The sequence below is a fragment of the Aythya ferina genome (genome assembly GCF_964211825.1).
Source record: "Aythya ferina genome assembly, chromosome: 10".
In the NCBI taxonomy this organism is placed as follows: domain Eukaryota; kingdom Metazoa; phylum Chordata; class Aves; order Anseriformes; family Anatidae; genus Aythya; species Aythya ferina.
This window is the reverse complement of record NC_140306.1, coordinates 14,911,342-14,937,270: the sequence shown is the minus strand read 5'-3', so window position 1 is coordinate 14,937,270 and position 25,929 is coordinate 14,911,342. Positions and strand designations below refer to the sequence as shown.

Sequence of the window (25,929 nt, the reverse complement as noted above, 5' to 3'; positions counted from 1 at the left end):
GCACAGCTGGTGCTCGAGAAGTGATGTGTGTTTGTCCCCATCTTCCAAGGTAGCAAGAAGCTTTCTGTTTCTATATTCCCTTCCTCCATCCCTCAGAGCCTGGGAGAGAGCCAGCAGCTCAGCATCTATCGGCAGCATTTAAACAGGTCACTCCAGTACCCAGGTACCCTTCTCTTCCCTCCACGTCTCCTTTTTGCTGCTTTGGCAGATTGCCTCGCCTGATAGACTGCATTTTGATTCATCTCTGATATTTAATCTCATCCCTGGAGAAGGATGGGCTGGAATGATGCTGTGCTGCCCTGAGGTAGGAATCAAGAGCTTTAGAGTGTTATTTCATTCAGCCCCAAAAAGTCCTCTAATAACACAGAGGACGTTTTGTGCTGTAGTGAAAGGCAGCTTTGAGAGATCACGTAATCTGCCTTTGCCTGGCCTTGTGCTGTCTCGTAGGACTGGGATCAAAATGCCATCTCGGATGCTGCAGCACAATTGATTGGAGCCACTTCAACCAATTCCATCTTTGTGTTCTGGAGGAAAGCATTTCTCTCTCCTTCCCTGTCACGGTCAGATGACATCCAGGGCACTTGGTGACAAAACTGGCTGCTCTTTTTTCCCAGCTATGGAGCCTGGAATAAGAGCAGGGCACCGTGATCTTTTTTTTTTGCTCAGAGCACTTGCTCCCTTTTGCTAGGAGCTTTGGTCTCCTGGAGCATGGTGGAAGGAGGCAGTGCCTTCACCTTGGCCATGCCTGTGCTCCCTCCTGAAACTGAACGTAGTCTTCACGGGCCTGGTGCTTTGAAGGAAGCTGCCTGCAGCTTTATTTACATGACATGGGTGGAGATAGAATAAAAGGAAACGAAGAAGCCCATGCTAACAGCGATGCCTTTTGTTTGTAACCAACAAAAAACAAAGTCTGGCTTCTCTAAAAAGCAAAGGCTGCCCGGCCAGCTGCTGCCCATGGGCTCTGGCCGATGCCCCTGCCTGGGCTGCAGCGCTGGCTCCCGGCACGCCGAGCTGCACGGGGCGGTGCGAACCGTGGTAGGTCGGGCTCTCCAGGCATTCTTGGAGCAAGACCCCCTCCTCTCTCCAGATGCTGAACTGTCTCTGAAGAGCTCTCGCTCTGGATAGACGTTTTTTGTTTAGCTGCTTGGCCCCTGCCCAACAGAGCCTGTGTGGCTTTATGGGAAACGGTTTCGAGTTGTGCAGGAATGGTGCTGCGTGCATCTGAACGCATGCACCCGGCGGATTGTTCAGCTGGGGATGAAATTGCACTGCTGACCGCAAATGTTTGTGCATACGCATTGATTGCACTTATCTGCAAAGTTATAATCCTTACTCAGCTGAAGGTTCTGGTGTTAGAAGTCTGCTTGTTACTCCGTGTCTGTGCTCTGCAGGGCTCTGTTAAGCCCCTTTCTGCCTCCTTCCCCCCAGCATGCTGCCCTTTATCATCCTGTGCCTTGCACCCCGTTGGAAGGAGGAAGGTGATTTCCTTGGGGCTGGTGCCTGGGGCGAGGAGGGCACAGACCCTGCCCGTGGGGGTACAAAACAGGTCATGGCTTTAGTATCTCTCCCTGAAAAGGCATCTCTGTAGGTATACTGAGGTATGTGACTTCCAGGAGAGCACATTTTTTTAAATCCCTTTTCTTCTGAATGGCTAGGAGAGAGGAAGAGCTCTGAAAACTAAATGGTGGAGGTGGCATAAGACCAGTGAGGATTGAGGTTTGAAATCAGGTGTTTCCCATTTACTGTGGTGCTAGGACATGGAACAGCCTTCAATATAGGAGCAGAATGAGAGATTTGAGAAGCTGAGCTACTTGGTGGCGAGAGATTTATCATTTATGATGAGGATTGGTTATGAAATGGTGCTGTCTGTGCTGTCGGTGCTTTGACCTGATGTCCTGGGAAGTCCTTCAGTGGCGTGTGGCCCTGCCTGTATGGACACCAGGGCAGCATCCTTCACTGCTCCATGTTGTTGCTGTGGCCCTGAGCCTGAAGACTGCCATTTTTGAGGTGATCGCAGCTCAAACACAGTGGAAGACAAGCCTTCCAAACAGTCTGAGCTTGATCCTATTTCTCCTGGGAGGCACATCTGGGAGGTAAGGGGAAAACATGAGGGATGGGTTTGGCTGCAAGGTGGAGCAGCATGTTTATTTTATTCGGAGCTTTGCTGGCCAAGTAAGGCCCTGAGTGCTGCTGCCGCTTCTCTGTCAGCTTCTTCCACTGGAAACTCCAGCCTGCTGCTCTCCTTTGCCTTCAGTAAGTAGCTGCTGCCTCAAGGCCTTTCTTTTTCCCTTCTTTGCAGACTCCCTGCCTCGGAGCAGGACCTCTGTGAGGAGAAGTTAACCCAGCTGGAGGTCATAGAGCAAATCAGTGACATGGTTTGTGGTACCATTGGAAGGTGTCATTTCTCCATCTGTGCCTGGGCTGTGCTACGTCCTGCTGACTTACAGGGGGGAGACATATTCCAGCAGCCTTTGGCAGAACTGATATTTAAGAAATGCTTTGGAGGAGGATTGACTCTCCCCAACTTGGTGGGAGTAGGCAGCTTCTGGCCATCGCAGGCTGCTGCCTGTAAGGTGCTGCTTGCCTGTAAGGTTTTGCCAAGGCTGGTCTGTCCCAGGTTGGGCACAAAGGGTAAAATCAGTGAAGATTTGGGACTCCTCAGTATTTAACTCATATTGCAGATGATCATGCCCAGCTTTGCATGTGTTATGGGCTAGCGTTCCGAGGTGCTAAAATTCCTGTTTTCCCTAGAAACACACAATTCAGCTCTTTGTTTATGCCAATTCTGGCTAAAATACAAACTGAAGAGAAGGGACTGGAATAGGCAAGCGCTGGCATGGGCTGCCCACAGAGGATATGGAGTCTCCCTTCTTGGAACTCTTCAGAATTCGCTGCGAGCAAGGGGCTCTGAGTGAGAACAGAGAAGTTGTCCCAGGTGTAGGCACTGAAACCCAGGGTGTCCTCTTGTTCCTTACTCTAAATCTGAGTTTTGGATACTTTCTTCTCTACTGAGGGAAGAGATGGTCTAAAAGGAAGGTCAGGTGACTGTGTAAAGCCTGTGGACCAGCCAGAGGTCCTGCGTGTGCCCACCTGTGTTCTGTCTTCTTGCAGGCAGTGGGAAGGGAAAGTTTCCCCTCTGTGGCTGTTGTGCCAAGAAGCATCATGTTCTCCCCACCAGCCGTGTTCTGAAAGGGGACTCCCTTCAGAAGGGGACTTAGTGCAGGGCAGTCCTAATCCACAAACCTTGTGGAAGGAGCAGAAAGAGGTCTTGTTATGCTTTTTGAATCCTTTTCAGGGGGGAAAAACTCCTAGGCAAATGTTTCTGGAAAAATGATGTGGTTTTATTCTTGCTCTGCAGGATCCCCTTGCTTTGATAGAAATGAGTGAAGTACGATATGTCACTGCGGTGAAAGCAGTCCAGGTGGGTGCTCAGACCCGGTTCTCCTTTGCCTTCCCTGCCCTCAGGTATTATGGTGTGGGCTTGGGGAGCATCTCTGTGGGTCAGGGTGTTTAGCTCGGGTTCAGATACGTTGGCTGCACCATTTCCACCTCTTTGCAGAGCCTTGCTCCTGCTGGTGGTGCTACGCTGTCCAAGCTCTTGAGTTCTGGTGCTGCTCCAAGGCCTCAGCCTTGAGGAGAGGATGGTTTTGTTTAGTTTGCTTATATACAGAAAAAAAAGTCTGTCAAAATAGGGATTTGGAAAGGAGGGGGGAGCAGGAAGTCTTCCTGTTGGCATTCTTAGAAGGGAAATGAATGTTTTATGTTCAGGGGCCCTGCTGGATGCACAGCGCTCGGGGACAGTGGTGTGGTGAAAGCCTCCTGACTTCCCAAGTGTAGGGTGCGAATGTGATCTGGAATAAGCAAGAAAGTGCTAAATATAGAAGCCGCTGGCTCCCGTCCTGCAGTGGTGGCTCTGCCCTCACTGCAGTCCTGGAGGCAGCAAGTTCTGCCTATTGTTCCGGTCACATTCTTGTGTCCCACAATGGGGCCTCCGTGATGGAATAAAATGAAGAGAAACAGATGGGAAAACAATAACCCAAGGAATAGGCCCTGAGCTTCGCTGGCAGCTTCCAAAAAACCCATAAATCCCCAAATGCATTTGTGCTGGATTAGGGAACTGGAGCAAAGCAAGGGCCAAGTACTTGCTTTCCTGTCCTGCCTGTGCTCTTGTTGTGCAGGGAAAGCTTTCTTTGGGGGCTCTAACTTGCAACAAATCATTGCAATTGCAGTGGGAGCGCACAGCACGCCAGCCTGCTCTTCATCCTTCTTGGGTACAAGGGAGCTGGCTGCCAGCAAAACCTTGGGAGACCCTCACAACGTGCTGCTGCAGCCTTTCTGAGTTGCTGGTAAATGTCTGTAGAAAGGAATAACCACTGGTAACTGTGAGCCTGGGAGGAGAGGCTGCCTGGAGCACTGAGCAGGGAATATGATGTGCTTGAAATGTCACGTTTGGTGAACATGAAGGCACCTAAGTAGTAAGAAGTCCTGACCCAGCCAAAATTTGCTTTTTGTTCATGTTTGAAGCCCGTATGTGATGCTTTCCTCGGCAGACTGTCATTATCTTTTGTGTCCCTTCCTCAAGTGTGTGTGCACTAAACCCTCTGAGCAGCACAGAGATAGGTGACTCTGGAGGTGAGTTAGAGAAGTTTGGTCCTTTCTGCAAGAACTTGCCTTTAACTTGCAAAAAGCCAGGTGCTTGGGTACTCACCTACCTGGCTGTGAATCGGCTTTGCCAGAAACTTCAGCTATTTCTTTCCATAGTGGGTTATTTATTGCTGTCTTTTTTTCTAGATGAATCAGTTCCTCAGGGTAGCGGGACAGCATTGCAGCCAGCCCAAGGGAGGAGTGAGACAACGCTGCAGGGAGGTGAAACGAAACGAGTTCTTTCTTTGAATCAATCGTCTGGTGAAACCTCATCCTTAGGATGTAGGGCAGGAAGAACTGCACGCGCTGAAGCCGTGCTGCTGCAGCTGTGTTGTTACAGCACTGGGGCTAAGACGCTTAGAGCCAGATAGGGATCTGTATACCAGCATTCCTCACCCTCGTTAAAATTCCACTTTTCCTCCCGTTCCGTTCCCCAAGCATATATTCTTTCAGTCACGATCTTCCTCGATGTGTTTGCTCTTTCCAGCCCCTGTTCCATGCGAAACAGCTGTTGCTGCTCTGAATGGACAGATATATCCCTGTGCAAGCAAAGAAATGGCGAAACAATTCGCGTGCTGCTGTGGCACGGCCCAAAGCAGCCCAAGAGCCAGGCTCCTGTTTTGTTTAATGGGCTTTGATCAGGCTTGATGTCACTTAGGTGAAGTGGCAGTTGCAGGATACAGATTTTCCCTGTGGCTGGTCACAATACTAGGGGATACGGTGTGCAGACAGATGGGTGCTGTGGGACTGTAACTGTGCAGCTTATTAACTTTATTGTTCCATGCACAGCTCTGAGCAGGAGATTGTTTTCATCGAAATGAGAGTGCTTATGCCCTTGTGTACTTTGTGTACATGAAACCACATAGGAACCACAGAGTTACTGGTAAAAAGTGAACTTAAAATCAACACAGAACACTGCGTTGTGCACAGGAAAGTGCATTGCTTCCTTTGACCAAGTGTTACACTGCCAAACTAGTTTCATATCCTGCATCCTCTGCTGTGCTACAGTGCTGTGATGCAGCTGATGTCCTCTTGTGTCACCACTGCTTCAGCTGCGTACAAGCACACCTAACAAAGGGTATTTCAAAGGCGAGGTCTGGAAAGTGCAATTGACCCCTGCTCCAGCTCATGTGCTTGCACTGTGCCACCTTGGCTGTCCTAGGAAAAGATGGGGAACTGCTCTTGCCAGCCCTGTGATGCTACAGGATATGAATCTTCCTGTTTTGTTCTTCGGTTCTGTTTAGGGCGAGCCCTGCTTCCTGCTGAGAGCCAAACAAGGCACCAACAGAGGTAGACTCTGTGAGGGAGGTGAAATATGGCCTTCTTTCTTTGAGCTTGGAGCCACTCAACCCTTTCATGCTGTCTGAATGGGATGTGGGAGGAAGCAGGGGAGGATGAAAGACTCCAGACTGATTTTCTCTTCTAGGATCTGACTCTCATTTCTGTTGTCTTGGAGGAAGAGTGGTTTACACCACCTGTCAACGACCTTTTCTCAAATGCAAAGTAAATATTTCCTCAGCAGCCCTAACCACTGTGAAAGAAACAGTGGAAGGCGGACAGATGGCAGGTACATTGATGTCGTAGGTCCAGTACCACAGAGCCAGGGTGAGTAACAGCAGTGAAACCAGGAGGGTCAGGCCTCCGGCTTTTAGAGAGGCACACACACAAAGTTGTTTTCCAGGCCTGTAGAGTGGCTGGGACATTGGACATGAATCCAGGCCACTCTTCAGCAGGAGTGAGCTAATCTGGCTCGGAGGTGAGGGAAGGAGACAATCCTTCTTTTTGCCTTGTTTCTCTTCTGAGGTGCCAGCTGAAGTCTTTTATGTGTGTAGGTGAATCACTTCAGTCAAATGCAATTACTGTTAAGGGGGGGGAGGAAAAAAAACAACCCCAAACCAAGCACATAGTAAGGCATAAACAGTTGAATCCTCAGTTAATCAGCTGAATACATTGAAGAAAAATGTTTGGGCTTGAATGAAGCACTGAATTCCATTTGGGTGGGATGGCGTTCAGTAATGACACACTGCATTATTTTGTTTTGGAAACAAACCAAGGTGGTTTACTCCTTTCTTAACATCGAAGCTGATCTGTAATTCGCAATTTGAAAGTGCAGCTTGGGGGAACTGATTGCATTTCCCAGTGCCTGTTCCTCGTGCTACACGCAAGCCTGTTCAGGCTTTTTGTGTTTGTAGTGGAAGGGCTGGTGGGGAGGGCTGCCTTTTGGAGGCAAGTGAGCTGACTGATTTCACCAAGCTGAATGTGAGCAGAGGCACCTCGATCAGTGCCCTCAGCCCCAAGGGATGAAGCAGATGAAGGGAGCTGTTGGGTGCCACCTCTTACAGATGTGGGCTCTGGGCTAAGAGACTCTGGGAGCCATGGTGTGAAAGCAGGAACCCACTGAAACGGTGATGCTTGCCTTGTGCTGTGTGGATGGTCTGACTTGCAGAAAGAAGTAAAATCTCTTTTTGTGATCTTTAGATAACATTAAAACTTGATGTAGCTCAGTCCCAAGATGCCCACCCTGTTTCGGAAATCACCATAACATCAAGTCCTCTTTCATGCAGTTTTGAAGTAGGTTCTCCAGGGATGCTTTTGCTCTTGGTAGTAGTTTGGTCAGTTTTATAGCTCTGCACCATCTCAAAACCAGTTTATCCTGAAGCAGGTATTTTTCTTGATGCAGCCCCTTATGTCCTCATCATGCTTGTCCCTGTGCAATCATGGTGCTGAGCTGGAGGCCATCGCTTTTTGGGCAGCGTAGTGGAAGCAGAGACTTTCCAGGGACACAGAGGTGCGTGGAGGTGGGTGAGAGCTGACCCAGCTCTGCTGTGGCTGGAGCTGGAGGCTCAGCCAGCAACCAGCACCCTCCCTGCTTCCTCGCAGAGCCCAGCACTTGCGGCCATGATGCTGCCGTAGTTTCTGCTTACAGCACGGGAACAGCCAAGCAGGTTGTTCCTTCAGCAGTCTCCTAGTTTCTGAAATGGAGGACAGCTAAAAACATGCTGGGGCTTGACTCGGTCTGTTTCTAATTCACAGTATCTAAAGTGCAGCTGGCTGTAATGCCCCAGCAGGTGCACCATCGATTCAGCCTTGGGAGGCAGGAACGCCACCTTCCTATTACCAAATCACGCTGTGCATCAGTGTAGGACTGCTAGCAGATTCTCTGCTGGAGAATCCATTTTTTTCCTTTTTTTCTTTTGGCAACTGGGTGACAATGTTACCTTCAATAACATATTTATGCATGTGTCATTTTAAAAAGAAAAAAACCAGTGGCTAATGGCCAGTCCATTCTGTCCCCTTCCATGCAGCAAACTCATCTTTTGTATGTGTGGTCAGAAAAGCAGCCGTGAACGACTTCACCAGATACTGAGCAATGGCAAATCCAGCTCATGATGTATGTTAGCAATATGAATTGCTTACTCCTCTCTCCTGGGCTGTGTTTCCCTGACAAGAGAAAAGTGAACAGAATTATTTAAGATATAATAGATAGTTAAAGAAATATTTCTTCCTGTAAAGTGTATGCATGGTTATCGACATCCCAAGGAAGAGAATTTTGTCTTGAGCTGCTCAATGATGGAAACTCATAATGCAGTAAATTAAACCAATGTAAAAGTTAATGTATTCATATGTAGCACGGATGTTTTGCTGTTGCTGTCACTATCGAAAGTGACATCCATCACAATGACATGTACCCAAGAGGTGTGTGTGGGGGAGCCTGGGGTAGTTGTGTCCAATAACCTCAACTACAGAGCTCTTCTAATGCCTTTTTACAACAGTTTTGCAGTTCTGTATTGAACTTCTTCATGTGATTTCTTTCCTATCTGTACGCTTCTCAGGATTGCCTCTTCCCTTCCACTTTCCATAATCAGCATTTATTATCCACACACGTCCCATAAAACAAGGCTACAGGTGACACAGACACTGATGCTGACCCAGATCCAGGCTCACCCCCAGTTTTTGTCTTTTCTTTCCTCACCTTAAGCAATAATGTGCTCGTTAGAGTGTTGAGGAGGCTTTGTTGAAAGGTTCAGCTTCTCCTACTGCTTGGTGCTAAAAATAAAGTCTCATTAGCTGGAACTTTGCTTGATCAGCAACAGAGCTCTTGGGGGAGAGGTACTGGGATGAGCTCAAGTTGTAAATAAATTAGAGAAAACTCCATCCTACTTCCCTGTCAGCTCCAGGTCTACCCAGAACCTGCAAGCCAACACACCGGTCACGCTTTGTGGCTCTCTGCAAAGGCACCTTCTCCACCCTTGAAGGCGATGGCAACCGTGCACCTGGTGATGGTTCTGCTCTTGTAGTTTGGGGGGTTAAGTTGAACATTCTCTCATTGAGAAGGGGAAACCACTTGCTTTCTCAGGAATCAACTGATTTTGTGTTCTGTTCTCTCACTGCTGCAAAAGTTTGGCTTTTTTGGCTGGTGCTGGGAAGGGGGCAGTTGGTTCCTGCAGAGCATGCCTCTCCTCTGCCAGGAGGCTCTTCTGTGTGGCCAAGGATATCTCATTATCTCCCATCCAAAAGGGAAATGCATCTCATAGAATAATTACCTCTGCCAATCTGCCCCTATTTCTTAAAGTTAACACACTCATAATTAACCACAAAGCCTTTTTTTTTTTTTCTTCATCCTCATGGTTCTTACAGTTCTTACTGCGCTGAGCAACCCAGGCACGCTTGAAATGAAGCTCTGCCTGTTCCTGTCCACCTTGAACTGAGTTTCACAAGGGCAAGGTCTGGCTCCCCCAAGCAGGGGAAGGCCTGGGAGGGAGCTGGGGGCAGGCTCTGTGCCTCTCTCCACTCATCCTCAGGGCTGGGGGAGCCCTTGGCGAGCTGCCTGTGTGATGCTGCCCTGAGTCACAGCACTGCTTATCCCACGGGACTTCTGCACAGCACCATTTGTGGTTCCTTCAGGGAACTTTCTTCATTTAAATGTGTTGGGTCTCCTCACTTTGTTTTTAGGTAGCTGGGATGTGCTTCAGTTACCGAGGATGTTGAATGCTGTGTTATTAATGGACTGATGGTGTGATTGCCTCAGTATTGCCCTGAAACGTAATGTATAGCACCGATACGAAAAGCTGTGATGTGTGGCTATATCCAACAGCATAAAGGTTGCAAAGGCATTTCCAAAGGCCTCTTGGTGGCTGTGGGTTTTGACATCCTCCAGAGGTTGTTGCTGAGCAAACTGAGCTAGGGCTTTCCAAGGAAATAAGTCTGGTTGTGGGGCTGCAGCTTGTCTTGGTATCACTGCATGTCTGGCCGTGCTGGGCAGAGCCAAGGGCTCATGATGGCCATCCCAGGCCATGCTTGCCATGCTTGCTCATGTAATGTCAGTAAATTCCCCCTCATCTTTCCTTGCCTCAGATATTTTTCTGAGTACAGCAAGCCAACATATGCATCTAGGCTGAAACTGATGAGCCCTCGCTTCCTCCCAGGCATGCCACATGGCTATTAAATGCGGTTGGTATGAGTGTCTGGGGGGAGCAAGGGGGTGATGTGCTATTCTGGAAGGTCCAGGAGGCAGCAGAGTGCCCAGCTTGCCCTGAGGGTTCCCCGAGGGACTGAGGTCAGACATCTCATGCTCCTGTCACCTTGCAAACTCAGTGCTGCTTTTTCAGAAGGGAAAGGAACTGAAGTGACCTAACCCAACTGCAGTACTGACTCACTCAAAATCCATATACATTGGTTTTGCTGATGGCTGTGGGGAATTCGTGTTTTTAGACCTAGAAAGGACCCAGGCAATGTCAGATAAATCAGACAGATTTTTGCTATCCCCTCTACAGGATCTGCCGTGTGGGCTTCTGAGTCCAGGCAGGAAGAGTAGTTACTGTGCAGCCAGATGGTTTCGTTTTCTCAGGAAGATTAATTACCTAGCATCAATCGGCCTGGCCCTGGCATCTGAGAAACAAGTACTTACGGCAACAGATGAGCTATCAGTTGTCCCCTCCTGAGCCTGCTGAAGGAATTTGATGGTCTTTTCCTCAGGCCTTTGTGCCTAGATTTGATGTGCTGGCATGTGTTAACTGTCTTAGTTCTTGAGCTGTCATCTGAAGCTTGTATAACAGGCGTGTAGGTGGATGAGGGGCAGATTGACCAAAGTTTGAATCTATTTGCAGGATCCCCTTCTTCAGTAAGGAACAGCTTTGCTGACGACTTCAAGGTGCCCCTCTTCCTGCCATGGAGGAAAGACGTCTGAGAAATGGCATCTGGAAGGGCAGTAAACTTGGCTGTACTGAACTGATGGCACTTAAGATGACGAATGGATTTGAAGACCATTCTTTCAAGCCACAGCTTGATTTGAAGTTGTCATCATAAATTAGGTGCTCCTGCAAAACTAGAGATTTGATGGGAATTGCTGTATTGGGAAGAAAGACTAAATAATGCTCCTAAAGCTTCAGAAGCAAAGGGTTGAGTGATGCCACAGCTTCCCATGTGCTTGTTCTGAAATCTGTGCCCAGTGCTGGAGCGCGTGGACCTGTCTGTTCAGTTCCTCACTCATGGGCAGAGGGTTTAGCTCCTTCCCTTTGTGCAAGTCTTCTCTTGTTTCCTGTACCCATTTGTGACCTTCTTGGGAGGGTTGGAAGCCCCGGGGTTTTCCCTTGAGGGACAATTGCTCATCCTTGAATAAGATGTTTACTCTTGCCTGTAATTGCACAGGGCTTGAGCAGTGCCAAACCCTAACTGTGCTTCCTTCCCATCTCATTGCTTTCATGTAGAGACATGGGTGTGTGAATTGCTTGGGGAGGTTCAAGTTGTGGCATGATAAGCCTCATCTCTGGGCACTTTCCCAATCTGTGTTGTCAGGAGCAGGTTCTGCTCCTTGTTGTCCGTTTATTGCAATCCCCAGAGGACATTGGGGTCTCCTGGCTTTTTCTCACTGCACTCTCCAGCCCTGGGTCACAATATCTTGAGGAGCCATAAGCTGGTTTTAAAACTGGAGGACAGGCATTCTTTATTCCACTTTGAAAAACTGGGGGTTTAAAGCAATGGAAGGGAAAGGACTGTGGGTCTATTCCAGTATTTATTTTGCTTATTGGAAAACAAAAATATTTACCAGGCTGCTTTCAGAAACCAGCAATCCGTAAGCTTGGTTTTCATTAAAACAGCATTCATTGTTTTTCCCTTGAGGATGGAGTGACATTTTTCAAAATTTTCTATGTACAATAATTGCATTTTTTATCAAATTTAGTTCTGACTTTGTGACCACAATAAAGTATAGGAAACCATTATTTATTATGGGTTAAAAAATATTCTATGATTCTGGCTGCTTGGCCTGATTACTGGACCATACTGTGATTTCTCTCCCAGTTGCAAAGCAATGTTGTAAATGCTGCTTTCAGACTCTGTGGGCTTTTCCCAAAATGCCTGGGAGAGCTACTGTCGCTAGCATCCATTGCTCAGCTGTTCTGCTAGGATTCTGCCAGAGAAACTTATGGACAGATGCTGTGGGGGGAGAGAGGAGGTGATATTGGAACCCCCTTCTCCTTCAGGGACTGTTGCTTGTCTCTGTCTTCCCCAGGATCCAGAAAGGGATGTGTGTGTTTGTGGTGCTTTAATTGTACTTTGGCCAGAGTTGTGCTGGTCAGGAGTTAGGGAGTAAGCTTTCCTACAACCCTTCCTTTTTTGTGATCTCTCTTCCTGTGGCATTTCAGAACCAAAAGATAAGGTGTCTTGGTGAGGATGTTAAAAAGTCCTCCTGCAAAGCAAGCTGTCGCACATCCCTGCTAACAAGTTCCAAAGGCTCTTCAGCATTATTTCAAGAACAGGGGGAGAAAAGAGGATTTCCCCTTGAAAAATGATTCTTGGAAAATCTGTACCATCTTTGGAGACAGGGAGGTGACTTTTGGAGGCACCAGAGAAGATCTGATGTTTGCTGTGGCTGGTCTCCCGCTCCCTAAAGGCATGTGAACAGAGGGTCAAGGAAGTACCTAGAGGACAGGCATCTGAAGGGATGTGCCCTGAGCACAGGCCCATCGAAGCCACGCATGGTATTACATCAAGATAGATGTACGTGCATGTTGGAGGGAAGTACCTCTCCCGTGGAGAGGGCTGCTTGGCTTTTAGGCACAGCTTGGTGCTGATGTGGGGAAGGTATGGCTGTCCTCTGGGAGCTGAACCGTGGCTGTCAGGTCCCTGGTCAGCCCTCGTTCAGGTAATGCTGACGCTAGGCCACTATTTACCTGCACTAAATCAAAGCTGTGGATGGTGAGTACACAGTTCCTACCTTGTTACTGGTCAGCTGAGCCCTGCAGTATGGCCTTGTCTTTTGCCAGAGAAGCCCTCAGGTTTACTCTAAGACTAGAGAGGTTAGGTTAGGTTAACAAAATAACCCCTGTGTGGTTTTCTTTTCTTCATCCTTTCCCAGAGGGCTGTTGCCTTTCCATTCTCCTAGTACACATGTTGGCACTTCATTCCTCTACAGAGGTCAACTGATTGCAGCCCTGCCTTCCTTAGCAGAGAGCATGGATTCATCGCTTCTTTACAGTGAGGCTAGAGGGTTTTTGAAGATTGTCCCATAATTCAGCCACAGTTATAGATTACAAGGCAGAAATGATCAAGTGAAATCTATGATGTGTCTGACAGAAGGGAACTGTGAGCTGCTCTTAATCCTAGCAGGGTGCAAATGACCGTGCGGGATGAAAGAACGTAGAGGAAAGAGCCTAAGTTTATTTATCTGTTTCCCATTTGTCTCTGTAAAGAATGTTTTAAGGCATGAAATGATTTTTTTTTTTTTAAATCCAGCTTCCTTTTCAGTTTATGGCCTGAACTTTCGTAACTAAATATGTAAATGTGTAAAACTAAATGTGTAAATAATGCATGCAGCTGGTATAATTGCTTGCAAATACTGTGTGCAACAACAAGGGAAAAGTTGGGTTTGCTCTGTATTTATTGCATTTCACTAAGCTTAGCAACTGGAAGCAGCTTGAGTCAGCTTTGCTTCATCTCTCACACCCTTAACCAAAAGCTGCATTGTTTAGGTTCCTAGTGGAACTGGTTGGGAATCTTTTGATGCGATGATTATTTGTTAGTAAATGCTGTGTTACGTAGCTGATGACTTTTAAGGGAGAAATGTAAATTTTAGTGAAAATTTTTGTGGCCAACACAGATTTCTAGTGCTACCTTGTGTCCAGGGACACCTGCCTGGGATTGGGCACTTGAGCTAAGATATGAAAGCTCCTGTCTTTGGATCCAGCCCCACAGGTCTTCAAACCTTTTTCTCTCTCAGCATTGGACTGTTGGCTCTTCTTCAATAGACATCTGGGGCTGGGTATACTCTTGAGTCGTGGGAGTCCTTATATTTTTTCCTTCATTTTTTGAGTTTATGCTACATCAAACAGTTAAACAATCAGTCCTGGAAATATATTGCAAAAGGGCAAATATTTTTCTCTGGATGACTTTCAATTCACAACCCAGAAAGAGGGAATCCTTCCAAGAGGTTAAGCAGGAAAAATGGCATCTGCCCTAGGATTGTGAAAGTGTCTGCCTTGGAGGGGCTCTTTGAGGCTCCTCTCAAGACCTGCCCACTGTTGCTACTTGGAGTGAGCCAAAATGCTTCTTGCCATCATTGTTGGTGCCCCAAATCCCAGCATGGTTTGAAGCACCAAAGAAAACCGGGTTTGGGACAGGTAGGGCATGGTTCTGCTGGGAAGTTTGCTAACCTGTGCACAACTAGAAGCAGTAGGTTGCCTCAGCTTCTGTATCTACATTTGGTCAAGGCTTCTGCTTGACAGGAGTGAGCCTGGCTGATCTCAACAGGGGAATTGTGTCTGTTCTATTTGTAGGAGGTAAGAGCTGTACCATTTTATTTATTTATTTATTTTTGTTGAGAAATAAGTCTTTCACCTCCAAAACAGACAAGATTTTTTTTTCTTCTGTTCTTATATTAACACCCACAAACCAGAAAGGCCGAGTCTCCTGCTTTTCCTGTCCCCAGTGCAATTTGTAGGGGCCGACTTTGCTTGCCCATGTCTCCAGCTTCACTTAGAGCTGTATTCACCTAGGGCTGTGTTTGCAGAGCTCTTTGTGTCTGACTAGCAGAGCTCTGCAATTTCGATTTATGTGCAGATAGGTTGAAGTTCAGGCATAAAACCTAGGAGGGTTGATTTTGTTTTGGTTTTCCCTCTTAAGGGACACTAGGACTCCAGGCTGCCAGAATTGATGGGACTGGCTTGTATATCTTTTCTCCTGAAGCTGGCTGACAGTTTTAAACCATCTTTAAATCAAACCTTTGTGGCTAAGATTTACTGAGAGCTTTTTACAAATTAAATGCAAAAATCTCATCCTCTCTGTGTGGAAGGCAAACTCTTGAATCTGGCTGCCTGTGCATTGACAGAAACGTGGGGCTTTCAGGTGTATATTTACAGACACATGCTGCTGAGCCCTGCAGTGGTGATAGACACTTCCAAATGGCCCTGCTCAGGAAGGAGAGGTATATCTTAGTGTTGGAAGACTGATCCCGTGAGCCTCATAGATTTATGAGAGTGAGGGACCTGAAGTGGGTAAATGGGACAGGTGCCTATAAATATAATGAGCTAGTCTTGCGCACAGAACAGCTATGATCTAGCTTTATAAATAACAGCAGCCCTTTAGGTTTCCTAGGAGGTCTGGCACTCTTACAAATGAATGTGCTGCTAGTTGTCTGAGACCAGACATTGGAAAGCTGTCCATGAGTGCTGTTGGCCCACTGTCTTTTTTCCCTGCCCCCGTTCCCTTTCTCTCTCTTTTTTTTTTTTTTCTTTTTTTTTTTTCCTTTGCTGCCTTTTTGTTACTGAAACACAAACCCTCTGCGGCCTGCAATCTCTCTGTTGCTTGCTGAAGATGAGTGATTCATCGGGTCCAACCTGATAAAATTGTGCAAGCCAGGCACCAAAGTTAATCAGACCAAAAGGAAAGAGTAGAGGGAAGGGAAAAACAAAAACAAAGAGCCCCAGAGCTAGTTCTAATTTTTGAGCCTCCCCTGGGAATTTAAAAATGCATGTATAATGTTCTCAGCCTGGGTTCTCCGTCCTCCCTCCCGCCTGAGTTGGGAAATCTGAGAGCAACCCAGGCGATGGGTTTTCAAGTGCAACTTCCGATGTTGCAACGCCAAAGAGCATGATTCAACAGGCCTCCGACTGCCCTGCCACGGCTCATTCATGGCGCCTTCTTTGTTAATAACACTGGGGAGCAGGCGGCTGCGGTTGCAACCTGCTAATCACTTCCACTCGGATTTGTTGTGTCACACCAGCAAGGATGGAGGTGAGGGGGCCGGGGAGCTGCTGACATGAATCATGCGGTGCTCTGCTGTGTAATTAGGAGGGAGCTCTGTGGTTCTCGCTGCACTGGTGAGATTTCTCAGGCCTGAAACATTAATAAAGGCTTCCACCCACTTGAACAGAGAATTAGCATCATCCTTGCTGATCCTGAAGGAGGCTGAGCGCTTGCTGGAGGCCTGGCTGTCTGCGATCAGGAAGGACCGGGGCACGGCCCGACCAGGCAAGGCTGGTGGCCAAGTGGCTGCCGTAGCCGGGAGGACAGATCCTGCAGGAGGGAGAGTGGTGAAAGGGAGCAGAGAGCCTGGGGCTGCTCTTGTGAAGGCCGTTGCGCCCTGCTGCGTGCAAGCTTGCGATAGCCCTGCTTGCGTCCACCCTGTGACTAAATGGAGATGGAGTTGCACAAGCCCTCGTAATGGGGTGTGCCTCTGCCCTGCCGACACGCTGCGATGCGCCGCAGCTTCCCAGGGTGCCTTCTGCTTCCACGTCTGCCACTGCAGAATATCTCTTTATCTCAGCTGGTTGCAGAGGGGAGCTGTGCAGGGCCTGCTGGCTTCAAGCCTGGCATGGCCACAGGCCCGTTGGGCCATGCGTGCTGTTGGGGATGAGCGAGGGGTGAGCACAGTCACCTTGCACACCGGTTCAGTCCTCCTCGGTGCTTCGGCTCCAGGAATTACACTGAGCTCCTAGTGAGCATGAGGAAATGTGTTAAACCCTGAAACCTTCACACCACCGATGGCCTTGTTCCAGAATGAAGAGACTAATTAGTGAGTGAGAATGCTTCAAGGGATTTCCTCAAATTATCTTGTGGTTCTTTCTAGCCTCCGAGTCCCCATTACAATGGAAAGGCATTTCCTTTACACTCTCATTTTAGATTAATTTTAGTTTAGTTCAGTTTTCTTGTATTTGGTATTTAACAATATTATATAAAAACAACATCTCCACATGATTTTAATTTAGAATTAAATTACTATGATACCGTCAGGAGAAAACCACATACCAGACCCTCAGCTGCTGTGAATCAGCACCAATCTGCTGATCTGAGCAGGGCAGTGCTGATTTCTTCCAGCCAAGGATCTGGCCCACCCTTGTTTAAAAGGAAAACCCATTTCCTCGCCCTGGTTGCTGAAACATTGCATATCAAGGTGGGATGTGGCTAAGCCACCTACTTTTACTTTTCACCACTTGTTTCCTTTTGTTGGTGCTTTACACTGCTCTCATTCTTTGTGGGGCAAGGGAACTTTTCTGTGGGAGATCATTTCACTCCAAGCTCATGAGCCTTGGCACAGCTGAGTGTTGGGAGGATGGGCTGAGCGTTGCACTGAATATGAAAAATGAGGTTATCTGCTGCAAAATAAGACTTCCTTCTGCTATGTTTTCGTTCTTGCACGTAATGTTCATGCTACACAAGGCAGGGGGAGGAATGTCTCCTACTGTTTTTGTTCTTTATGTGATGCTTATAGAAGCCAAGTGTTGATGTGTGATTGCACTCTTCAAGTCAGAGAGCACCTGAAGAGCTGGGTACCTCTTGAGACAAATAAGAGGATTTCAGGCTGGCTCCCGTGCAATTTATCTGAAAAAATACCTTCCACGGACTAAATGAGAGTCATTTTATTCTTGTGAAAAAGCATCTGCTTTCCACAGCACAGTTGTATTTTTCTGTTGGCGCTGTCAGGCTGCTTTGTTTGAACACCACAGATGACAGCTTCATTATCCACTGCATCCCTTCCTTAGGATGGGAAACACAACGGCATGGGGAAGAGGGAGCCCAGCTCTTGTTTCTGATCCAAACAGTCCCAGGAGCTCTTCGGCCCGGCTCAGGGCTGGGTGCCCCAGCTGTGCCTCCCAAGGGTCCATGTGTTTGGCAGAAATCCTGTTAAGGTTACTGGCTCCTGCTGAGGTGGCACTGCAGTATTTGGACCTCAGCCACCTTCCCACGGCAAGAGGAAGAAACCCCCTTTTTAACAGGTAACAGAGGAAAAGCAGTATTATAGGTTGGGTGTAGCTGCCACCCTTCATTTACTGCAGTTGCAAGAAATTATTAACGCTCCTTTGTGGAATCAGGGAGCAGGAACAATGGTGGCCTCCACCCCGAGCACACGTCACTGCCCAAAACAAAGGCGCAGCCCCAGCGTGCATAGGTGTGGGCAGGTTTCCTTGGCTATCGGCTTGGGAGAGCCTGGCAGGAAAGGCAGGGAGGCAACAGGGGAGAGCCCCGGGCAGAGCAGAGCAGCAGTCAGGGCTTTGTGAGCTGACTGATGGAGAAAAGGGAGCGGAAACAGGAGCAAATAAACTGTGTCCAGCACTGGGAGAGATTTTGTACCCGCTTCCTACATGAGCAGTGTTTCTGCAAAGAAATAGCTGGCACCACTGCGAGACAGAATCCACGTGGAGTCAACACAAGGCTCTGGTTATCCACTTGTCTGCAAGAAAGTCACTAAAGAAAATGAAACGAGTTGGAAAACAGAAGGCATTGGCAGGAGAACAGCCTGTTACTGGAATATATTTGTTGGATAGCAGTAAATGGAGGAGCCTGCTTTGCCTGGCCCTGTGCAAATCCCACTAAGAGTTTACAAAGCAAGAAGTGATGACTGATGCAGAGCAGAGGGGCAGCAGGGGGAGAGTGAAGTGCTTTAAATCTCTCGTTTTCATTTGACTCCGTTCCAGGATGACACAGTCCACCCTAGATTAAAAATAGCTGCAGAGTGGAGGAGGGCTCTTTTTTTTTTTTTTTTTTTTTTTTTTAAGCAAACTTCAGGATCTCTTTTGGGAACATCACAGGTTTAATTCAGCCTCCCTACGTAGCTTTTATGCCAGTCTGTAAGTGGAGTTACATCTTCATGGGCTGAAGTAATACTGTGATGACTTGCAGCTGTGACAGAGACCTCTGTCAGCCTTGCCCTTTTTGACATGACACTGTGAGGAAGACTTAGCAGCACCCTTGCTTTTACCCAGAAATGCTTTTTATCCAGTAGGGTCAAGTGGATCAATACTGGTTTGGGAGCCAAGGGTGACCTCAATCTCCCAACATATGTTTTTGGGATGACTGTTGGGATGACAGGGAGCTGTTGTTCACTATGGCTTTCCGTCACTTCCTTCAATTGCCTTTGCGTCAATAGAAACGCCTACCCGCTGTCCTTTTTAGTCTGGTTTGTGGAAGAAACACATCCTGTGCCATTGCTGCCTACCTGCAGGTTTCAGTCAGACTTGGCAAAGTGGAAGAGAACTCAAAGATACTAGCTTCCTGCTTTTCATTTATGGAAATAAGCGTTAGATGGGAAATGAGATTTGATTCTTCTTCACGCCAAGTTGCAGCAAAAGTGTAGGTCTTGTTAGAAAATCACCCCCAAAAGAGACTAAGTCCAGAGTGGCCAGCGTGGGAACACTGCTGTCAGGGTGCAGAGCTGCTTTGGTCCCGTGGTAGCCTTGTATAGACGTCCCTGTGATACCCAGTGACTGTGCAGGAGGGCTGGAGAGGTTTCCTGACTCCCTTATCTCCCATTTGCTTGGGACGAGTCTGTAATGCTCTCCCTCTGCTCTGCACCCTGTAGATGTGATCTCTTGCAGTGTGATCAGCGCTGGCTGCCATGAGCTGCTGTAACCACAGGATGAACAAACCTTCGGCACTTTGTGCTGGGAGATCTGCCTGGTTCGGCAGGGAAAGTTGGCTTGGCTGCTTTCTCTGGAAGGCTGGAAGGCAGCTAATGACTCCTTTCCTAGTTGGCAGAGAGCTGATAGAAACTCAGGCTGGCACAGCACCTTGAAAGCCTCCTCACTGAGACAAGAGGTGCAGAAAATTTGGGGGGAAAACTGGAAAACAAGGCAGCAAGGGCAGGAAGCCCCACTTTACAGGCTTGCAAATGAGGAAGGAGAGGTTTAGCCTCAAATTTCGCCTTTGTTCAAGTGGAAATATATTATCTTCAAATAAAATCAACTAAAAAATCAAGTTAGGTTCAAAAAATGTTGGGGGATTATAATTGTTTAATTACTAGAATTATTTGGTCCTTTGAATAGCTCCATACATTTTTCTGTGAATTTGCTGTTTTCTGTAAAACCAAACAAGTTGCCTGGCTCTCCTGTGGGCAGAAGGGACCGGTGGCACGGCAGCTGAGGACGAGAGGTGCCTGGCAGAAGCAGGAGGCTGCAAGCAGACAGGATTCCCTCGGCCTCTTCTCTCCAAGCACCACGAATGGCACTGCTGTTGTCTGGAGGATTTTTGATGCTGCTGCAGACCAGACCAAAAGGCCTTTTGAGAGGTTGATGATTCCTTGTAAGGGGCCTCACCTGCTGCTGCCTTGCCTTGCAGGAAGCCTGACTCACGTGAATCCTGCTGCTCATCTCAGGTGGGAGGCAGAGAGCATCTTCAGCAGTGAGCTAGGAGCAACCACTTCAGCATGGTAATGGGGCTCTTCAGGGGACAGCAGGGCACGTCCTGATGTGCAAAGCCCTCCCAACAGAGGTGAGGTCCTCTTGTGCTGGGCATTCATGGATAGAAAGAGGTGGTCCTGCATTGCAGAACATGTCAAAATAGACAAGGGGTGTGTGCAGGGAAACGCTGGCATCCTTTTGGTGGGCCATTGGGAAGCAGCAAATGGGCCCAGCAAAGTCAGTTCCATGGGCACAACATGAGTTTCTCAAGAGAATAAATGTCCTGTGCTTGTTCAGCTCCACAAATCTGGTTTTGGCACATGATTGCAGTAGTCTAGCATCTATTTTGGGGGTGCAGTTGGAGGAGGCATCTGTGCTCATCCTTGCCACAGTGGGGTTTTTGTTTCTACTTTCTGCTGGTTCAGTGGCTTCAGTTGTCTCATTGAAGCATCTCCAGTGCCAGAAACATCATCAACAGTGGAATCAAGACAGGCTTTCCTGACAACTATTACATTACGTCAGCCACTGTAGTTTACTCACTCCTGGTGATGTTTCTTCTCTTCACAGGTGGGTCCCTGGGATCCCTGAGTTTCTGCAGTTTGCAACAGGCCTCTCCGGTAAGCAGAGTGGAGAGCATACTTCCTAGTGCAATCCATGCTGCACTGCTTGCTGCTGTGATCTTCTGCAGGACAGTACCCAAGCAGGTGGGTGGGTAACAGCCGGGAAGCTCCTGAAGGGAAAGTCAGGGAAGGGGGCAGTGTCCAGTGCATGCTTTTGTTTATTGGGGCTGCTCGCAGAACCTGGCCCTGCAGTGAGAGTTGAAGATTTAGCTTCATGGGTTTCTTTCTCTTCAGGGATTAGGGGTGGGCTTCAGTCTGGATTTTTAATCCAGTTTTTGTGCTCTCCATCCTGGGGCTGAGGTTATGTAGCACCTCAGCTCCGTACCTGAGGCTGGTCTTAAATTGGATGCCAGACACTTGCTGTTCTCACCAGGGCTGGGTTTTCACCTCCTTGTCTTTGGGCTAGCTGCATGAAGTGGATTAAAATTGCAAGGTTTACTTGCATACCTTTTTTTTTTTTTTTTTTTTTTTTTATCTTCTTTGTGATGTTTCATCACATTTCTCTACTCAGGCAGGTTATTATGGCTGATGCAACATTTGCTGCGTGAGGCTTTGGAGTGGGGAGGCTTTGTAGAGTGGTTAAGGAGGAGGAAGTGATGGGTAGGTTGCCTGGGGAGGTGGTGGTGTCTCTGTCCCTAGAAGCATTTTGGAAGAGACTGGCTATGTGCCTCAGCCATGTTACACAGCAGTGGGACCTGTTTTAAGGCAGAATGTGAACTGCTTGTCTTTGCACCATTCCTTCACCTCTGCTTTGCAAAGAGCATTTGCTGAGTTAATTGGTAGTGACAAATGCTCATGGAATACTGCAGGTGTGTGAATAGCCATCTAAGAAGTATTTGGAAGTAGTTACTCTTGGTATTCTGGGTTTGAGCTTCCAAACAAGAGCTCCAAATAAATGAGCAAGAAGATGACGTGCTCTTAGCTGTGGGTACCCTTTGCTGAAGGGTTGTGGGCAGCAAAGCCATGCAGAAACCGTTAGTAATCCTTGCAGGCTCTGATGTGGTCACACCAAACCAGAGGCTTTGTTTTATATGTGAATGCAATCACTTTACTTTCTAATATTTGGCTGGCTTTAGATACCATCTCCTTTTTCCCCGCTTCTGTTTTCTTTCAAGAAGCTAACATTTCTCATTTGTTTGGAGTGTTTTAGTCACTTGAGAGGCGTGTAGGCTTCTCGGAAGCTCAGGAGCTGTTTTACTTTTCAGCAGTGTCCTCCCTCTACATACAGACAAGTGAGAGACCTGGGCTAAGAGGCTAAGGAGAGCTACTGGCATGAAAGCCAGCCTCTGAAAAAGGGTGGAGTGGCAGAAAGGCTGCATTTCTTCAAGGGATCTGTGCATTGCATGAGAACAGCTGATCCTGCTGCCTTTTCTGCAGCAGGTAATTGAATGTTTTGTGTGTGCTTTGCTTATTCTTTGCGACCCGGAATGTGTTTCTCTTCCTAGCTCTTAGCTCCTTCTTTCCTGTGTCTTTCGATTTTTTTTTTCTCATCCTCCTCTACTCTTCGGGCATGAAGCACAGGCCAGAGGTGCCTGCTACCCCCTTTGACATCTTCACAGCATGACTGATGCTAGCCAGGCTTTGAAACAGAAGCAGCTGCAACAGAGGGCCACCCCAGCAGGTCTACCGTCCTGCTTCCATGCCATCTCTCTGCATGCATCCGGAGGAGCCAGCCTGCTCACAATGCCATGGCTGTGGCTTCAGCCAGCCAGAAGTCATCTGCAGTTTGCCTCCTGTGACACTGAGTCACAGGGGAGAGGAAGGTCTTGATTCACCGTCTCATGGGAAATGCTCTGGCTCCAGGCTTCCTTTAGCATTTCCTTGCTTAGACACCAGTTCAGCAAAGCATCTGAATAGAGTTCATTGAACTACTTCTGTCTACACCTCACTGCTCCCCCCCCCCCCCCCATTATGATAGAAATTTTTCTTGTGGCACTGATGGTTGTTTCCTGAAGAAGTGTCAACTATATGAAGCAGGACTGGGTACTTCGGTGTTCCCTATTCATGAAGAATACTAAAAATACTTTGTTAAAAACATGACTCTGATGGCAGATTTTTTTTTTTTTCCTTTTTCAGCTTTTGCAAGCTCTGTCAGTTCAGTAGCGAGGAAATATGCATGCATGATAAAGAAGAGTCTTTTTTTTTCCCTACTGCCAAAAGAAATGCAACATTCTGGGGAAAGAGGAAAAGTTCTCGTTGCTTTCATCAGTAAATAAAACCTAAGAAGAAGTCTCTCCTTCCTCCTCTCTCTCTTAACCCTTTTGGAGGAAATTTTCCACTTAGCCACCTTTTTGGAGGCAGTGGACAGCTCTGCCTTGGCCTTGGTCCAGAAGTGTCTCTGATCTGCAAAACTACCCTGAAAACTGGAAACATCACTAGAATAGGCTTTCCTGTGAGATTTCTGCTTCCTGCTGGGCTGACAATGCAGCCAGGCTCAGTGGGATTTCCCCTGCACCAAGGGGGACGCGGTGTGGCTGCATGGTAAGTCAAGTCCAAGGCTCCTCCTGAGCAGAGGAGGAATCTGTGAAGACCCAGGTCTACTTAAATACTCAAGGTGTTCACACCTGAAGTTTTTACTGGTGGGTAATTCTTTAAATCATTCACGGGTGAAAGCAGCCTTTAGATTTGCCAATCCTATGGAAGAAACTTAATGTTTGGAGTGTTGCATTGGGACCCCAAAGAACTATTTTGGGAAAACTAAGCATATAACACCAGCCATGGCTGGGCAGGATTGCTTCACTCTCTAATTGCTTCTTTAATCCACTGTTGGCTCACCTCTGGCAGGCAGTGCAATCAGAGCTACACTGGTAGCCTCTCTTAGTGGTTGGGTGCTCCGATGGTGTCAGGGACAGCTGGCTGGACAGAAGAGGACAGTCCTGACAGACTTCTTATTTCCTCCCTTCCCAACCAAGGTGCTCAAGCTCTGTAGCTCCACCTGAGCAGAGCTGGGCTGGGACTCGAGCACCCGTTCATTCTACATTGATGCCTCCAAGATCAGTTGAAGGTAGTGGTCCTGGTGTCATTCAAGGTGATGTTGAATCCCTAAAGCCTCTTTCTAAATTCCTGGTGCCTCCTGTCTCTCTCACTGAGATCTGCTGCTTTGTAGACTTTGCTCTGACAGAATCTGCTGGGCTGGAAGGTGCAGCCTGCTGTTCAGATCACATTTACAGAGGGCTCATACTAGACTTAAGCCCGTATTACGTTTGTTCCTTTGTGATTCTTATATTTGTCTTGTACTTTGTCTGGGAATTCAGATTGTGTGTCTTGGCCTGGCTCTGTCATACATGTTTAATCCCAGTTTCTTTGCTCTCCTTCAGGGACTTGCTAGGGAACAGGAAGCAAATGGGGTGTCTTGGTGAGACGGCTTGTAGGGAGAGCTGACTGCCAGCCAAAAACCCTATCCAACTACAAAAGCAGCTGTTTCAGACCAAAAAAGTTTGTAAGCAGAATTATTTTCTTAGCACCTCATCAGGCTTCCTGCAGAAGCTTGGGCAGTCAGACAGGTTTTCCATCCTGGTAGGCTAGGAAACACGGGGGGGATTATTTAGACAAGATGGTGAATATTATTTGGTGATTGCATTGCAGAAAGGGCTGGCTGCGTGTGGGTGAGAGGGGAGAAGTCTGGAGGCGTGAAAAGGGGAACACTTGAGCCAAATCAATACTAGGGGTTTGGAATCAGGTTTCTGCCTTTTTCCTGTGCCTGCTAATTCCAAGCCCCAGCTAGAGCAGGTTTGCTAACTTTTACAGCTGGATCTGGAAGATTTGTGAGTGCATGCCTCAGGCACTGCAGAAGGATTTTTTCTAGGCAGTCTACCTGGAGGGCTGGCTTTGTCTTGGCTCCAGTGGGTCCCAGCTCTCCAAACTGTGGTCCTGCCTGGTACCTCTTCTAGACTAAGAAGTACCTGGAATTAAAGAGAGAGATTTGTTTGGGAAGTAATTAGCACAGGAAAGGAGAGAGACCTGCTCCCTATGTCTGGCATACAGGTCTCACCATCATTTCTCTTATGGAAAAAACCACCTCCACATGCTGCCAATGGACCAAAGGAAAACAGATCTGTTGAAATTATCCTAGATGGGCTGTGAAACCACACAGAGAAATATTCATCACTTGAAAATGGCCCTGTTTTATAGACAATATAAGAGTCAGCCTCACAACATGCTTTGCAAGAAGTTGTTGTACTGAGGCACTTTGTTAAGGAGTGCATAGAGATGGCTTTTCTTTGGGTCTGACTGCAGTGAGACACTGCTTCTGGGTTTGGTGGTGCTTAGGCTGCAGGAACTGCTGCCCAGTGCCATTGTACTGGTGGCGTGGGCCACATCCTGCATAGGCAGGCTTGCTGCTGGGCCATGACATGTTTCAATACAAGATGTCAAAGACCCAGATGTGAATTTCCCTCAGTGAGGAAAGAAAGCAATATGGATTGGTGCTGTAAACCTGACAGTCCTAGCTTCGTTCTAACAATGCAATTAAATGTCGTGGGGCTGCTTCCACTTTGCTGTTTGTTCTGCCCCATCCCAGCACACCAGCCTGGAGAAGGGAAATTCCTGATCTCAGCACCTAGACATGCCCTTTGTCAAGGCTTATCTTGTTGATGTGACTTGTGTTGAGGCTTCTTCCCTGGTGCTGTTATATGTGGGGTGTCAGCCTGCTGCTGCTACAAATGTTTCCCACTGTGGTTGTGAATGGCATAGCTGTCCTAACATGGAGACAGACTGTGCAGTTCACAGGTAGACCAGGGATGATCTTCTCTGTCTTTTTATGTCCTTGCAAGTCCCATGGGGTTCTAATTTATGTTCTCAAAATTCTCAGGTTGCAGTTTGGTCCCAGCTGACACTATTGTGCCGTGCAACAGCCTCCAGAATGTCTGCCATGGAACAAGACCTTTTGGCTGGAGGAGTCTGTCGCTGTTCAAGCATGGCCCAGATCCTTAGATAAAGGTAAATCTACCTTTGTTTTTCAAACACAGAGCGGTAAGCAGCAAGTTTAGGGTCACAAATGTCAGCACAGCCACATAGTGCAGAGCTGCTGGGGGTCATGTGCCCTCATCCGTGTC

At 47.7% G+C, this 25,929-nt stretch overlaps 1 long non-coding RNA gene across 1 annotated transcript in view; it reads left to right on the top strand.

The window, feature by feature from the left end:
* Positions 1-3,364: 3,364 nt before the first annotated feature.
* Positions 3,365-25,929, top strand: part of LOC311442057 — a 253,673-nt gene continuing 231,108 nt past the window's right edge. Inside the window, exons 1-4 of the long non-coding RNA XR_014696436.1 lie at positions 3,365-3,421; positions 20,194-20,346; positions 20,823-20,959; positions 25,686-25,813. This is a non-coding gene — a long non-coding RNA (uncharacterized lncRNA). The remainder of the gene's footprint in view (positions 3,422-20,193; positions 20,347-20,822; positions 20,960-25,685; positions 25,814-25,929) is intronic.